We start from the raw sequence: 15678 nt of genomic DNA, 5'->3' as shown, positions 1-15678 counted from the left end.
AAGTGTTTGTTATATTTGATGAACAAGACTTTTTTTAGGGATTTTTCCCTATAAAAAAAACATAACACTAGTGCAAAATCTTATAGACTCATACGACAGATTCACAAAAGAGGGTCTTTTAGTTTTCTGTAGCCGGAAATGACTCATAACATGAAATCAATATCTGTAAATGGAAGCCTGATTAATTAGTCAGACTCATCACTGATAATGACAAGAGGAAGAAAGTAATGATGAAAAGAAAATGAGTGAAAACCAAGCAGTTTTAGATTCAGAGACCTTTGGGTGTAATTGTGCTGCATATTAGCAGCTTTTTTACATAAAACCATTTCATATTTGATTCTCTCTAGGTCTTTATGGACTGATCGCTGCTTCAGCTTAGGAACGACGGGATTATTATGTAACTATGGTCAAGGATTTAGTGGAATTAAAGTCTATTACTACATTTTTTTCTCATTGCTTAGCGCAGTGATTCCCAACCTTATTACCTTAGGGGAACCCATGAACATTTTTTTACCCTGCTTGGTTATCCTTAATCCCACTCCTACATTAGAGTCGCCTGATATATGGACAGAGAAAGCAATTATTTCTTATCTGGTGTTATATTTCAGATCAGACATGTTATCTGCTTTGAGAAGCATCTTTTAACAGTATGCAATCGGTTTGTTTTCCCATTTTGTTAGGCTATGTTCACACTTATACAGTGCTGTATGTCACATACTATGTTCTTGTTTCCATCTGATTCATGAAAAGCTGTATTCTGACGGGTAACCTCAGGGATAAAGAAAAGGTCTTGGCACTCCAAAATTCAGGAGTAATTTATTTCAGAATAGCAATCCTCTGTGTATACTACATTACATTTCATCCATCACTCTGGCCTTCATCAGGAGTAGATTGTGAAGTATGGGCTTCTCTACACAGCATTTCAAGCCTGTCCCTTAGTGCTGCCACTCCTGGTTCTTCCCTATACTTCTCAATATGCTTATGATGAAGGCCCGAGTGATGGCCGAAACGTAAAGTTGTATATACTATTCTGAAATGAATTACTCCCGAATTTTGCACCATTTTGGAATGCCAAGTCCTTTTCTTTATTACATATGGAGGGGAATCCTACGCATCCTAATATATATATATATATATATATATATATATATATGAGCTGTTGAATACAGATTAAACATGTTTTTTTGCATGTTTGAAAATGTCGAATACTGTCAGGACGGAGGCCAAGCAGTGTCCACGGTGTCTCGTTTCAAATGAATGACTTGGGATTCCCATTGGAATATAGTTTTTGGGGGATTCCAATGGGAACCTTAAAGTAGTGCTTTGTGTAGAGCGCAGTACAAGTGTGAACCTAGCCTACAAGTGACCACTCTTGGTGCTACTGTGTTCTGAGGAATCATGGTTTGTGGATCAAGGAAGTCCACAGTTTTTGGGAATCCTGGTGGACAAACACTGGCCTAGTTAGTTGAAAGGTCAAAAGCCATTGATCGATTTGTTGAATCTCCATTACACATCTAAAATTGTCCTTCTCGATAATTGAAGAGGGACAATGAAGTCAGGGTTCATACATCATATTTTTATTATAACAATGAATATATATAACACCGATATAGCACTGATGGCACCGGAAGCACGTCACTAATCCTGCCCATCGGCGCCCATGCCACATGAACGCGGGCCGCCGATGGGTTGGCATGACAACCCGGGGTCTGTAGGAGACCCCATGTGGTTGTTATTTGCAGATTGCTATGAGCGCCGCCCAGTGGTCAGTGCACATAGCAAGTGAGCATTTCTGCTACACACAGGCAGAGCCGATCGGACAACTGCAACCTCTAGTCTCCCATGGAGACTATTGAAGCATGCAAAAGTAAAAAAAAAAGTTTTTTTTAAAAATTGAAAAAAAATATAAAAGTTCAATTTGCCCCATTCAAAATCGCCGCCTTCAGAATTGCCTGATCTATCAAGCTAGAAAAGGAATGAATCTGATTTGTAAATGGCATAGCAGAAAAAAAGTTAACTACGCCAGAATTACGTTTTTTTGGTTGCTGCAACATTGCATTAAAATGCAATAAGATCATATCCACACCAAAATAGTATAATTAAAAACATCAGCTCGGCACACAAAAAATAAGCCCTCATCCAACCCCAGATCACGAAAAATGGAGACGCTACGGGTCTCGGAAAATGGTCATTTTTTTTTTTTTTTGATACCCTTGTGTTGTTTTTATTACTTACCAAAGGATTCTAGTTAGGTTCTGATTTTGTTGCTTTCAGTTTCTCAATAACTGTGGGCGGAATTAAGTCGTTGTAGCTTAACTTGTGACCATATGCTTTCTAAACCAGTAATCTAAAAATGCTGAATTTAAGGAGTTCTTAACCTTATTTTTTATGCTGTGCTTAAAGGAGAAAGTAGGTGCTTCCATAGATTTGTGACTTAGGGTGGTTTCACACTTGCAGTTTTGTCTGCAGCGTTTTTTGCACAAAAAAACGCATGCGTTTTTTTCCCTATATTTAACATTGAAAATGCATGCGTTTTTTTGTGTACGCGTTTGGTCGCGTTTTCAATCGCATGCGTTTTTTTACTGCATGCGTTCATTTTCAAAAATGCAACTTGTAATATTTTTGAGAGGCGTTTTTTGGACACAAAAAAACGCATACGTTTTCATGCGTTTTTTTGGGTAAAAAAACACATTGGAGTCAATGGGAACGCATGCGTTTTTTTGTGCATGCGTTTGCATGCGTTTGCATGCGTTAAAAACATATGCGTTTAAAAAAAAAAAAAAAAAAACATAAAAACACACTGATAAACCACCCCACACCATAAAATTGATAAAGGGATCCTACCCCTAACCCTACCCCTAACCCTACCCCTAACCCTACCCCTAAAGGGATCCTAACCCTAACCCTACCCCTAACCCTACCCCTAACCCTACCCTTAAAGGGATTCTGATGCTGATCACAGTTTGTTAAGGAGTGGGTGGTCTTGGTATTGGACCACCCTTTTAAGAAATCCCTGTTGCTACCAATATCAAAGATTGGTCCTGTATTTTATTACATTTACTGCTAATAAAGAGAACACTACCTTTCCTCTTATGCAAATTGATTGTCTCATTTCGAATATTATTAGTCCATTGGGTCAGATATATATTATTATTATTTTATTATTATTATTTATTATTATAACGCCATTTATTCCATGGCGCTTTACATGTGAGGAGGGGTATACATAATAAAACAAGTACAATAATCTTGAAAAATACAAGTCACAACTGGTACAGGAGGAGAGAGGACCCTGCCCGCGAGGGCTCACAATCTACAAGGGATGGGTGAGGATACAGTAGGTGATATAGGTGTAGGTGTATATAAATAATAAACTGAGCTTTTACTCATCCTCCTTGGTCCAGCAGTGGCTCCCCGTGCCTCTTCCGTCTGTGTTAATGGTCTGCACCGATGACTTCATGTCATCAGCACTATAGCCAAATACTGAGCTCAACTGCTTTTCCATAGTGCTCAGTGATTGGCTACAGCATTGTCGACGTATTGTCATCATTGCAGGCTGCAACTGCAAAGCCCAGAACATTGATTTAGAGGCATGGCTTGACACGGGAGGATGAGTAAGAGCTCAGTTTATTTTATACATCGCTGAGCTTATGGGAAAATAATGGATGAACGACTTTGATTAGAAAAAAACTATAGTAAAATTATAATTAACAACAAAACCATCAATCCTTAAATAGAATGAACAGTATAAACTCAAACTCAGTTACTATTACTGCAGTGACTGAAGTACTGAAAACCAATAATGAAGGTGTTCACTGTAGAGACCATAGGAGATTCCATCACCTGATATGGATGCCTCCGTATCCTCCGTCCATTCCTCTAATCTATTATTCTCAATCTTTCCATCTGTTATGAATTGCAATACAGCATAGAGATCAGCGCAGATTACCATCCTGCAAAGAGAGCTGGATAGGTGGTGGTGGGGGGAATTTATTATTACTGTCTATAATTTAGCTGAAAACCAGGTCAGGCAGAAGCTGCATCCAATGTTTCATACAGGCTAGCACAGTGCGATAAGTTTGGTGCATTTTGCTGCATATTTAGGTCACTTTTCCTTATGCAACCTCTTAGTTGACTTATTTTACACTAATATTTTAAAATGTGGCAGATTTATTAATGGCACGTTCCAAAATTTCGATTTGTGACATAATTAAATTACTAATTGTTCAAACTGTCTAAAACACACATTAAAGGGAACCTGTCACCCCCAAAATCAATGGTGAGGTAAGCTCACCGTCATCAGGGGCTTATCTACAGCATTCTGTAATGCTGTAGATAAGCCGCCAATGTTACCTGAAAGAGGAGAAAAAGAGGTTAGATTATACTCACCCAGGGGCGGTCCTGCTCCGATGGGTGTCTCAGGTCCGCTCCGGCGCCTCCCATCTTCATTCCATGACGTCCTCTTCTGGTCTTCACGCCGCGGCTCCCATGGAATGAAGATGGGAGGCGCCGGAGCGGACCTGAGACACCCATTTGACCGGACCGCAGCGGGACCGCCCCTGGGTGAGTATAATCTAACCTCTTTTTCTCTTCCAGGATACATCCGGGGCTTATCTACAGCATTACAGAATGCTGTAGATAAGCCCCTGATGACGGTGAGCTTACCTCACCATCGATTTTGGGGGTGACAGGTTCCCTTTAAGTGTGGTGCAAGGCATGTACTCCAGTTTTGGCTGGTGCTGCAGCCACTGTCACGTTTATGGGAATTTAAGCACACTAGTTTTTGATTTAACTCCCTTAAGAACCTCGTTCTGGAGGTAGTTGTGGGTCCCAGTCCTGTATTGTTACAGTATCTCATCAAACTGAGCATAGAAAAAAAGAAGGCGGAGGGCACCATCGACAAAAATGAACAAACAGGGGTCTACCTGGAGCATGTCAAAAAGTGATACAAGAAGCAAAGGACATGAAATGACCCAGGACCTGGGCAGCACGGTGGCGCAGTGGATAGCCCAGCAGCCTTGCCAGCGCTGGGGTCCTGGGTTCAAGCCCCACTAAGGACAACACCTGCAAAGAGTTTATATGTTCTCTCCGTGTTTGCGTGGGTTTCCTCCGGGTTCTCCCCACATTCCAAAGACATACTGATAGGGAATTTAGATTGTGCGCCCCATCGGGGACAGCAACGATAATGTGTGCAACCTGTAAAGCGCTGCCACGTGTTAGGGGTCAAGTTCCCACCACTGCACAGGGGGAATTTCGAGCCATGTCTGCTGCGGTCTCCCATTCCGCATCAGCCGCAGTGGAGCCTGCTCAGCGGAGACGGCGGTCCCAGCTCAGCCTGACACTGTGCAAAGGGTTACTGCTGCCTTTCCAGGCTCTGCTTTTGCAGCCAGCACTGGTCAGCGGCGAGCAGGCTTTTCTGGGACTAAGTCCTAATTTGTACACACTGAGCATGCCCATGGGAGGACTTCTCATTGAAGGTCAGGGGTCACATGCTCTGTTCCTGTAGCAGCTCCAATTGGACCACTAGGAAGGTCCTTGTCTGCTGCAGCTATATAAGGTTCGCATGGCCGCACGGCCAAGCGCTAGTATCCACCTATGTTATGAGCTTTGCTACTTGGTGGTCATGTCTGCATGTGGTCAGGGTCGGCTGAAATAAGCCCTTAGAATACCGGCACCTCTGGTGAGGAGTTTTGTATGCTTGGATTCAGGGCCCGTCTGAAATAAGCCCCTAGAATACCGGCACTCCGGTGAGGAGTTGTTTGTGTGCTATGCTGTCTGCATGACCACTCTTTGCTCAGTTAGGTAGCTGAGATCCTCTGTGAGGTTAACAGGGCATAGCGTTTTCATATCTTTGCGATTCTGTGAAGTTAACAGAGTTCGCTTATACCGCCATATAGTGCCACCAATTACTTTGCAGCAGATATCTCTGCATGGTGGACCCTGGGCTGCGAACGCACCTTGTTGTTTCCTTCCTATACTCGGTGTGTTCCGCTAGCCCTAACACCATGCATACCAGAATAGGGATGAGGAGCCATGCATACAAGGATAGGGATGAGGAGCCATACATACAAGGATAGGGATGAGGAGCCATGTATACCAGAATAGGGCTGAGGGTGCCATGCATACAAGGATGGGGTTGAGGAGGCCATGCATACTAGGATAGGGATGAGGAGCCATGCATACCAGTATGGGGATGAGGCGACAATGCATACCAGGATAGGGATGAGGAGCCATGCATACCAGGATAGGGATAAGGGTGTCATGCATACCAGGATGGGGATGAGGGGACAATGCATACTTGGATAGGGATGAGGGTGTCATGCATACCAGGATGGGGATGAGGGGACAATGCGTACCAGGATGGGGATGAGGGGACAATGCATACCAGGATAGGGATGAGAAGACAATGCATGCCAGGATAGGAATGAGGGTGCCATGCATACCAGGATGGGGATGAGGGGACAATGCATACCAGGATAGGGATGAGGGTGTCATGCATACCAGGATGGGGATGAGGAGACAATGCATACCAGGATAGGGATAAGGGGACAATGCATACCAGGATAGGGATGATGGGACAATGCATGCCAGGATAGGGATGAGGGTGTCATGCATACCAGGATGGGGATGAGGGGACAATGCATACCAGGATGGGGATGAGGGGACAATTCATACCAGGATAGGGATGAGGGTGTCATTCATACCAGGATAGGGATGAGGGTGTCATTCATACCAGGATAGGGATGAGGGGACAATGCATACCAGGATAGGGATGAGGGTGTCATTCATACCAGGATGGGGATGAGGGGACAATGCATACCACGCTTATTGAGTCAATAATTTTTCCCAGTTTTTTGTGGTAAAAAGGTGCCTCAGCTTATACTCGGGTCAGCTTATATTGTAATTGTTTTTTTATATACACACTGTTGTCCATTTTTTTTCAGTTACTCTCGTGATTGTGGATGAGCTGTTTATGACTTGGCTTTTTGTTTGTATTTATAGTCATGTTACAGCTGCCAACAAGACTGAAACATTCATTGTAACTTTCCTACGGTCAAACCGGGGGCTTGGCCCCATTGATGAGCTAATTGGCTAATGGTCTTTTTACATGGCCCGACCAACGGCACAACACGACCGCCGATTGGTAAACTTTTACTGATCGGCAGTCATTTGAATACCAGTTTACACTGGATCGCTCAGTGGACATAGGCTGCCATGTTTCTTGGCAGGGTGAGTCTTGTCTACATAGGGCGATTCACCCTCAAGAACGAGACACAGGATGATTCATCCTCAAGAACAAGACATAGGATGATTCACCCTCAAGAACGAGACATAGGATGATTCACCCTCAAGAATGAGACATAGGATGATTCACCCTCAAGAACGAGACATAGAATGATTCACCCCCAAAAACGAGACATAGGATGATTCACCCTCAAGAACGAGACATAGGATGATTCACCCTCAAGATCGAGACATAGGATGATTCACCCTCAAGAATGAGACATAGAATGATTCACCCCCATGAACGAGACATAGGATGATTCACCCCCATGAACGAGACATAGGATGATTCACCCTAAAGAACGATACATAGAATGATTCACCCCCAAGAACAAGACATAGAATGCTTCACCCCCAAGAGCAATACATAGAATGATTCACCCCGAAGAACAAGACATAGGATGATTCACATCCGAGAATGATTTTCTTTTTGTTTGCACAAAACATGATTTCACCCTATGAACGAGTGTTTTGCTCATTCATTGGGTGATCGCCAGTATGTTTATTCAGCAAGATAAAGGTGAAATGAGCATTTTAACAACACTCTTTCACTATTGCTGTGTAAATGCCCCTACTGAGCCAGGTCTAAGGAATAACATTTCTCTTTGTGAGGAGTGACATAGTGGCCCTGGCATGTTAATGTACTGAGGCTTATTCGCCATGCAATGCTCCTCTGGGAAATTTAATATGTAAATTGCCTCTTCAGGGAGGAAGAAGACTTGAGCTCTATAGCACCACCTACCTGTTGGAAGCAAGAAACCTCCAAATCATTATCAACCATTTACAGAGCCAGACAGCCACCATTCAAATATTGATTGGCTAACCTAAGGGTAGGCCATAAATATTATCCCAATATCCCAAAAATCGCCTTTAAAGGGACACTGTCACCTGGATTTGGAGGGAACAATCTTCAGCCATGGAGGCGGGGTTTTGGGTTTTTTATTCACCCTTTCCTTACCCGCTGGCTGCATGCTGGCTGCAATATTGGATTGAAGTTCATTCTCTGTCCTCCATAGTACACGCCTGCACAAGAAAATCTTGCCTTGCACAAGCGTGTACTATGGAGGACAGAGAATGAACTTCAATCCAATATTGCAGCCAGCATGCAGCCAGCGGGTAAGGAAAGGGTGAATCAAAAACCCCAAAACCCCGCCTCCATGGCTGAAGATTGTTCCCTCCAAATCCAGGTGACAGTGTCCCTTTAAGTAAAAACCGTAAACTATTCATATTTATCCTACAACCAACCCAATGCTAAAAACCTATCACCACATAGTAGGATCATTACTAGTGATGAGCAAATATACTCGTTACTCGAGATTTCCCGAGCACGCTCGGGTGTCCTACGAGTATTTTTTATTGCTCAGAGATTTAGTTTTCCTCACCTCAGCTGAATGATTTACATCTGTTAGCCAGCATAAGTACATGTGGGGATTCCCTAGCAACCAGGCAACCCCCACATGTACTTATGCTGGCTAACAGATGTAAATCATTCAGCTGAGGTGAGGAAAACTAAATCTCTGAGCACTAAAAAATACTCGGAGGACCCCCCGAGCGCGTGCTCGGCAAATCTCGAGTAACGAGTATATTCGCTCAAGAGTCATCATTAATCATTACTTCATAAGACAATTTTAGAGTGGATATGTAGTATGGCACATAGACCAGCTTCAACTGTAGAACTCAACTTATGGCATAAATATGTATAAAAGCAGATTTATAGACAGATGACCACCAGCCTGCCCTCCTTTACGTACAGCCTCCTGGCACTTTAAAGCACATGTACATATTAAGCTAATGTTATGTCTGTTTAACTTTTTAGACCACAAGGCGTCTACGGTACATCTGTGGTGTCTCTTGGAGATGCCTTTACGTTTTTACTATTTAATATTCTAGATTATGAGCAGACTCATCAAAACATACCTTCATTAAGTATATAAGATGTCTAAGGGTATGTGCACACGTAGGAAAAAAGGTGCAGAATTTTCTGCACAAAATCCGCATCTCCTGGCAGAATCCGCAGCCGCGGATTTGCCGCTGTTTTTGTGCGTTTTTTATGTGGAATTGCTGCGGATTTTGTGCGGATTTTGGCACTGCGGATTTTTAACATGGAGGAGTGCAGAAACACTGCAGATCCGCACAAAAGAAGTGACATGCACTTCTTTGAAATCCGCATCAATTCCGCACTGATTTTTCTCCACCATCTGCACAGCTTTTTTTTCCCATTGACTAACATTATACTGTACATCACAATGTGGATCTGCGGCGTTTCTGCGCGGAAAAATCCGCTGCGGATCCGCAGCAAATCCGCACCGTGTGCACATAACCTTAATGTTGTGTATATTTATGCTATGCTATATATTTCATGCTAGCCAAGTTAAGAATGACTCAGACAAAGTTTTAGATTTCTTATTTGGTTTTAATTTAGCTTGGTTTATTATCATACATTCATTTAGTGTAGTTTGTATTTCTGGTATTCCCTATAGCTGCCATGTAAAGGTGGAAATTCACATTAGAAGTCGCCTGAACCTGGCCAGCCACTCTATGTGTATGACTTTCCCCAGATGTTAGGGGGAAAATGGTTAGGTGTGTTGGATTTTACTATGTCTGATCCTTTTGTTTTAATGGGAGATGAGCCACCTCCAAAGGTGTCTGGCAGCAGTTTACGGCCTTCTCAACTTGGAAAATACATGTATGTATATGGTGAATGTCACTACAAATAGCTTTTGGCCATAAGGCTTAACATGATTGGTAGGCGCATTCATTTTTCATTTGTGCTGTTTGTTTTTAATATAAAGAGTTCAGATGATACCATACTGAATATATTCGGTGCAATGTACTGGGAGTATCTTGGACATTATTAACCCCTTCCTGACATTTGCAGTATATATACGTCATGGTTGGGAAAGACTTCCCGACCAATGCAGTATATATACGTCATGTCATTCTAACACGGTAATCGCATGAAGGTGCCAGCAGGGCACCTGGAGTCATCATGCCTGGGGTGGCGCCACCTCCTGTAACTATGATCACTGTGATTGGCTGTTTAATTCTGAACAGTCAATCACAGCGTTTTCAGTGTTTCAGGCAATGGAATTGCCTGAAACATTGATGTCCAGACTGTGCTGTAAGAGCACTAGTCATAGGCTGGAGCCTAGCAACGACGGCGTCACCAGGGCCAGCTCTGATTGGTGCGATCAACAACATCTATCGCACTAATAAGAGTGCAGAGGCGCGATCTGAACTCTGTGACCACTCGGCACTTCCTCATTCCGGCTTCCAGACGTGAGGAGAGCAGTCACTGAGAGTTCTGTCACGTTGTGCTGGACCTTGTGGTACCACACACTTTTTCAAGCCTGTGCCATCACTTTTGGTTTTCCTGCTGCTTTACATTCTTGATCCTTTCTTGATCCCTGATCTTTCCTAATCCACCCCAGTCACTTTCTCCCCCCTTTCACACCATATACCCCCCTTTTTCATATATCTAAATTAGTTCACCGTGGTTGTTTTTATCTAGGCAAACTTGCTATGAGCAAATAGGAAGATTCCTGGAGCTGCAATGCTCTCCGACGTGGCATTCACCGCTTGTCTCACCGGTGGATGCCGCGTCGGAGAGCATTGCAGCTCCAGGAATCTTCCTATTTGCTCATAGCAGGTTTGCCTACAACAACCACGCTGAACTAATTTTGATATATGATTGTGCAGCGATTATAATTCCCGTTAAAGGCCTTTATTTAATAACCTCCTGTAACTGATGAAGGTCACAATTGACCGAAACGTTTTCGTGTATTTACTACAATAAATTTTTCCTGCTGCATCTTACCTAAAGTTGAGTGCTAGGTCTCTTACTATTGCACTGAGGAGAGGCTTCCGTCGGGCCACTTTGCCATAAAGGCCCGACTGGTGGAGGCCTGCAGTGATAATTGACTTTGTGGAACTTTCTCCCATCTCTCGACTGCTTCTCTGGAGCTCAGCCACAGTGATCTTTTAGTTCTTCTTTACCTCTCTCACCAAGGCTCTTCTCCCACGATTGCTGAGTTTGGCTGGACGGCCAGGTCTAGGAAGACTTCTGTTGGTTCCAAACTTCACTTCTTCAATTTAAGGGTTATGGAGGCCACTGTGCTCTTAGGAGCCTTGAGTACTGCAGAAATTATGTTGTAACCTTGGCCAGATCTGTGCCTTGCCACAATTCTGCCTCTGAGCTCCTTGGCCAGTTCCTTTGACCTCATTATTCTCATTTTGTCTGACATGCACTGTGAACTATGAGGTCTTATATAGACAGGTGTATGCTTTTCCAAATCAAGTCTTATCGGTTTAATTAAACACAGCTGGCCTCCAATGATGGAGCAGAACCATCTCAAGAAGGATCACAAGGAAATGGACAGCATGTGACTTAAATGTGACTGTCTGAGCAAAGGGTCCGAATACTTATGACCATGTGATATTTCAGTTTTTCTTTTTTATTAAATTTGCAAAAATTTCTACATTTCTGTTTTTTTCAGTCAAGATGGGGTGCAGAGTGTACATTAGAGTGAAAATTTTCGCCAAATTTCCAATTTTTCCACTAGTAAACACAAGTCATATCAAACAAATTTTACCCCTATCATGAAGAGAAAGAAATCTCAGAATCACTGGGATCAGTTGAAGCGTTCCAGTTATTACCTCATAAAGTGACACTGGTCAAAATTGTAAAATTTGGCCTGGTCATGAAGGTGAAAACTGGCTCAGAGGTGAATGGGGATACAGCATTTCTTATATATTGCAGATTAACAAATGCCAGCAGGTCATTTTAGCTCTTTTTCATAATGTAAGTGATACCAGGAAACCGATATTAGATAATATTCTGTCTGGTTCTGTCTAATGCATATTCTGAAATCTTGCAATAAGCGATGAATCTATACAGTATGTTACCATTAACAAGCACAGCCATTTATTGCTAATGATTTGCTTAGATGTCTGTGTACGTGGAGCGTTTTCAGATTGTACTATGTTGTTAACTGGGTTACGCATAATTCCTTTATTTTTAAGATCTGCTGGTAGTGCTCCAAGTTCAGCGCTCAAATTACTGGTTGGAAATGCTATCTCTGGTATCCTCATTGATTCTGAGAATAAATGAGCTATTTTCGTGCTTTTTCCACATTTATTGCGTTCCCTGTACAGTGGTTCTTCCATTAAATAAGGCTGTTCTGAAGTTCAGTCAATATAGTGGATTAAATCACTGATGTTTTTTTTTAAGAAAATGCAGTTCAGACTTCTTGAAAGGATACTTTTTTGGGAGACAAAAGTTAGGAAAAACCTAGGACGGTCATTCTCTGGATCTGCATGTAGACAGTAATCCTTGAGACACATGAATGCATGAAATAGCAGGACAATTGTAGTAAAGATTAGTCACAAAATGTCTTTGATTTAGAATAAAGTAAGAATAAAGTGGTTTCTCTTTTAGAGCGTATGGAGGTCGTTGGCGTGTGTGAGCGGGGAGTATATTTCCCAGTTGAGTCGCCCTCTGTACTGCTGCATTCAGAAAGGTTTAGGTCTGCTTAAAACGATAAGTACAGTACACTATATAAATGCCACTTTTCAGTATTCTTTAGCCTTCTGCCCACATAAAGAGAACCTGTCTGCATGATTTTGTTATATAACGTAAACTCATGGCTGTAATGGCGCTGTAATACGAATTAAATTAATACCTTTGATTAAGAAATCTGCTTTGATATTCTTCTTTAATCACCATTTGAAGTTTTCTGCTAATTAGATTTTGGTGCACGGGGGCCGGACTGTGCACTGGGTCTTCTCCTCCCATTCTGATTCCCCGGGCCTGCTTATGGTTTTTGATTAGCGGAGGGGCCAGGGACTCAGACAGGGAGGGGAAGACCCAGTGCACAGTCCGGCCCCTGTGCGCCAAAATCTAATTAGCAGAGAACTTAAAATGATGATTAAAGAAGATTTCTTCTCCACAGGTATCAATGTAGTCAGTATTACAGTGCCATTACAGACATGTTTTTACTTTATATATTGCATTGATAGGTTCTCTTTACAGGGGGCATTTCAGCTGGGTCATTCTGACGTAACCAGGGCATCATGAATTAGTGACAGGCTATTTTTCTCTCTGAAATTATGTGGTGTTTCAGAAAAATCAGATTTGAAAAATAAGTCAGGAGTGAGGAAACGCCAGAGAGAAGCTGTCCAAGGGACATCAGCCTAGACTCGTTGATAAGACTCCCTCTAAAACATACTTCATTGTTATCAGTGAGGTGGCCACAATTAATGCTGCCCATGGTTCGGGCAACATGGCCCTCCTGAGAAAAGTTGTTTATCATATTCCTGGGCCCATTTTTTGTTTCCTAATTACCAGATTTGTTTCTCACCGTACTGGTGAGTCTGCTAATGGAGACATGGAAGAGGAGGTTGCTGCCTCCCTATTGACTAGGTGACAAAAGCAGCCATAGAAACAGTATTTAGACATTTCTGCATCTGCTTTTACTGAGGGAGGGGCTGTGATTATGGAGCTTGAAAGAAAAATACTAATAGATGAAGACCGGCTTCTGAAGAACGTCGGTATTCTCGGACCAGTCATGTTCTCAAATTGCAGAGGTGACTGGGTCTATGTACAAGCTCCATGTGCTCATCACAGGAGCAGAACTGCTTGCCATGAAACGAGCTCAGGTGAAGAAACCCGAAAGTAGTACATGACGTAAATTTGTTTCACGTTGACTCTAGATCTATGTTGGCTCATGTGCACTTCCATGTTGACTAACATTGGTCAGTGGGCTGCCCATATGTGATCCATTGCGTCCATAGACACCCACTGACCGAAAATATGGTCATCCAAGTCTGAGCTAAAGTGGGTCACATATAAAGTGCGCTATATGGACTCTGATGAAAGTTAAGTCAGGCGCAAGATACAGTAACACAGGGCTTTGAAGGTTAAATCTACAGCTGTGGGAACATTGCAATTCCCTCTTGCAGTTGTTTCTGACTAGTGTGCTCCAGTCACAACATTATACAGACAGGCTTGCTAATAACTGTTATTAGATCCCATGTTTGAAGAAACACTGATTTTGAGGTTACACCAAGAACACTTAAGGGCCGATTCATCAAGCTCTTTTCACCAGAATTTTAATCTAAAACTGCTTGAAATGTCGCAATTTTTTTGCTCATTTCAAAACTACACAAAATGTAGCAACTTTTGGCATTTGTGCACCAACCACAGACATCTCCGCCAACTTTTTGAAAAGTGTTTGGCGCTCGGGTGGAACCAGATGTGCCAAGAGCACTGACAAATTAATTATAATTTATGCCACAAAAAGTACGTAAAGTATGAAATGTAGGTCAGTCTTCAATCGGAGTACATTTCTTACAGTAGCACATGGCAGCTAAAAGATGTGCCAGATACAATACAGACCAAAAGTTTGGACACACCTTCTCTTTTAAAGATTTTTCTGTATTTTCATGACTATGAAAGTTGTACATTCACACTGAAGGCATCAAAACTATGAGTTAACACATGTGGAATTATATACTTAACAAAAAAAGTGTGAAACAACTGAAAATATGTGTTATATTCTAGGTTCTTCAAAGTAGCCACCTTTTGCTTTGATGACTGCTTTGCACACTCTTGGCATTCTCTTGATGAGCTTCAAGAGGTAGTCACCGGGAATGGAGTTAATAGCTCATTGGTTGGGGTGCTGGGACTCGGACTACCCACCCATCTGATATTCTTGACCTATTCCATGGATAGGTCATCAGTATTAATTTTCCAGACAAACTCTTTAAATGCATTAAGTGGGATGCAATGAACACCTGGGTGCGCTATAACATGTAATGGCAAGATCTAGACACAGGAGCATTGTTTTCTAAATTATATCAGTTGACAACCACGATCTAATAGTGATATAAGCCAATTAGCAGTATATCATATTTTGGTTTGGTAATTATCACATCTAGTACAGCCCCTTTCAACTATTAATGCCTATTTGTTTCACCACAGGGTGCACTGATTTTACCTCCGGCTTTCTATACTTCAATGGAAAGCCATCAATGAGAGTCCTGAAGGTGAGCACAAGGTGCATCCATTAGTGAAGCATCAGCCATTCACATTTACATTGACAGGCTTTTATAGGAAAGAATGCAGACGAAGCAGATCTGAATCTAATGCATTCTGGTTCTAAATGCAAAGGAAAACTGACTGTACTGCGTCTCTAAAGCTGGTGATGCCCAGGAAATCCCTGTAGATAAAATATGTTTAATGCAATTTACGGTATGTAGCACAGCTTTTCATACAAAAATGTCATTTTTTATTTTTATTTTGATGGGACATATTTGTCCACTTGACCCATTTACCATTTTCTCCTACACTTTGTCACTGCTCGGGATACTGACATGTTGTTTTCACTTTTGTAA

The 15678-nt window shown here is 42.2% G+C and overlaps 1 protein-coding gene across 1 annotated transcript in view; it reads left to right on the top strand.

Moving 5' to 3' along the window:
- Positions 1-15678, top strand: part of MAPK8IP2 (mitogen-activated protein kinase 8 interacting protein 2) — a 106220-nt gene that overhangs the window by 18787 nt on the left and 71755 nt on the right. The window lies entirely within an intron of this gene.

Source organism: Ranitomeya imitator, chromosome 4 (genome assembly GCF_032444005.1).
Source record: "Ranitomeya imitator isolate aRanImi1 chromosome 4, aRanImi1.pri, whole genome shotgun sequence".
NCBI lineage: Eukaryota > Metazoa > Chordata > Amphibia > Anura > Dendrobatidae > Ranitomeya > Ranitomeya imitator.
The sequence above is the reverse complement of the archived record's forward strand: the minus strand, read 5'-3'. Positions and strand labels throughout refer to the sequence as shown.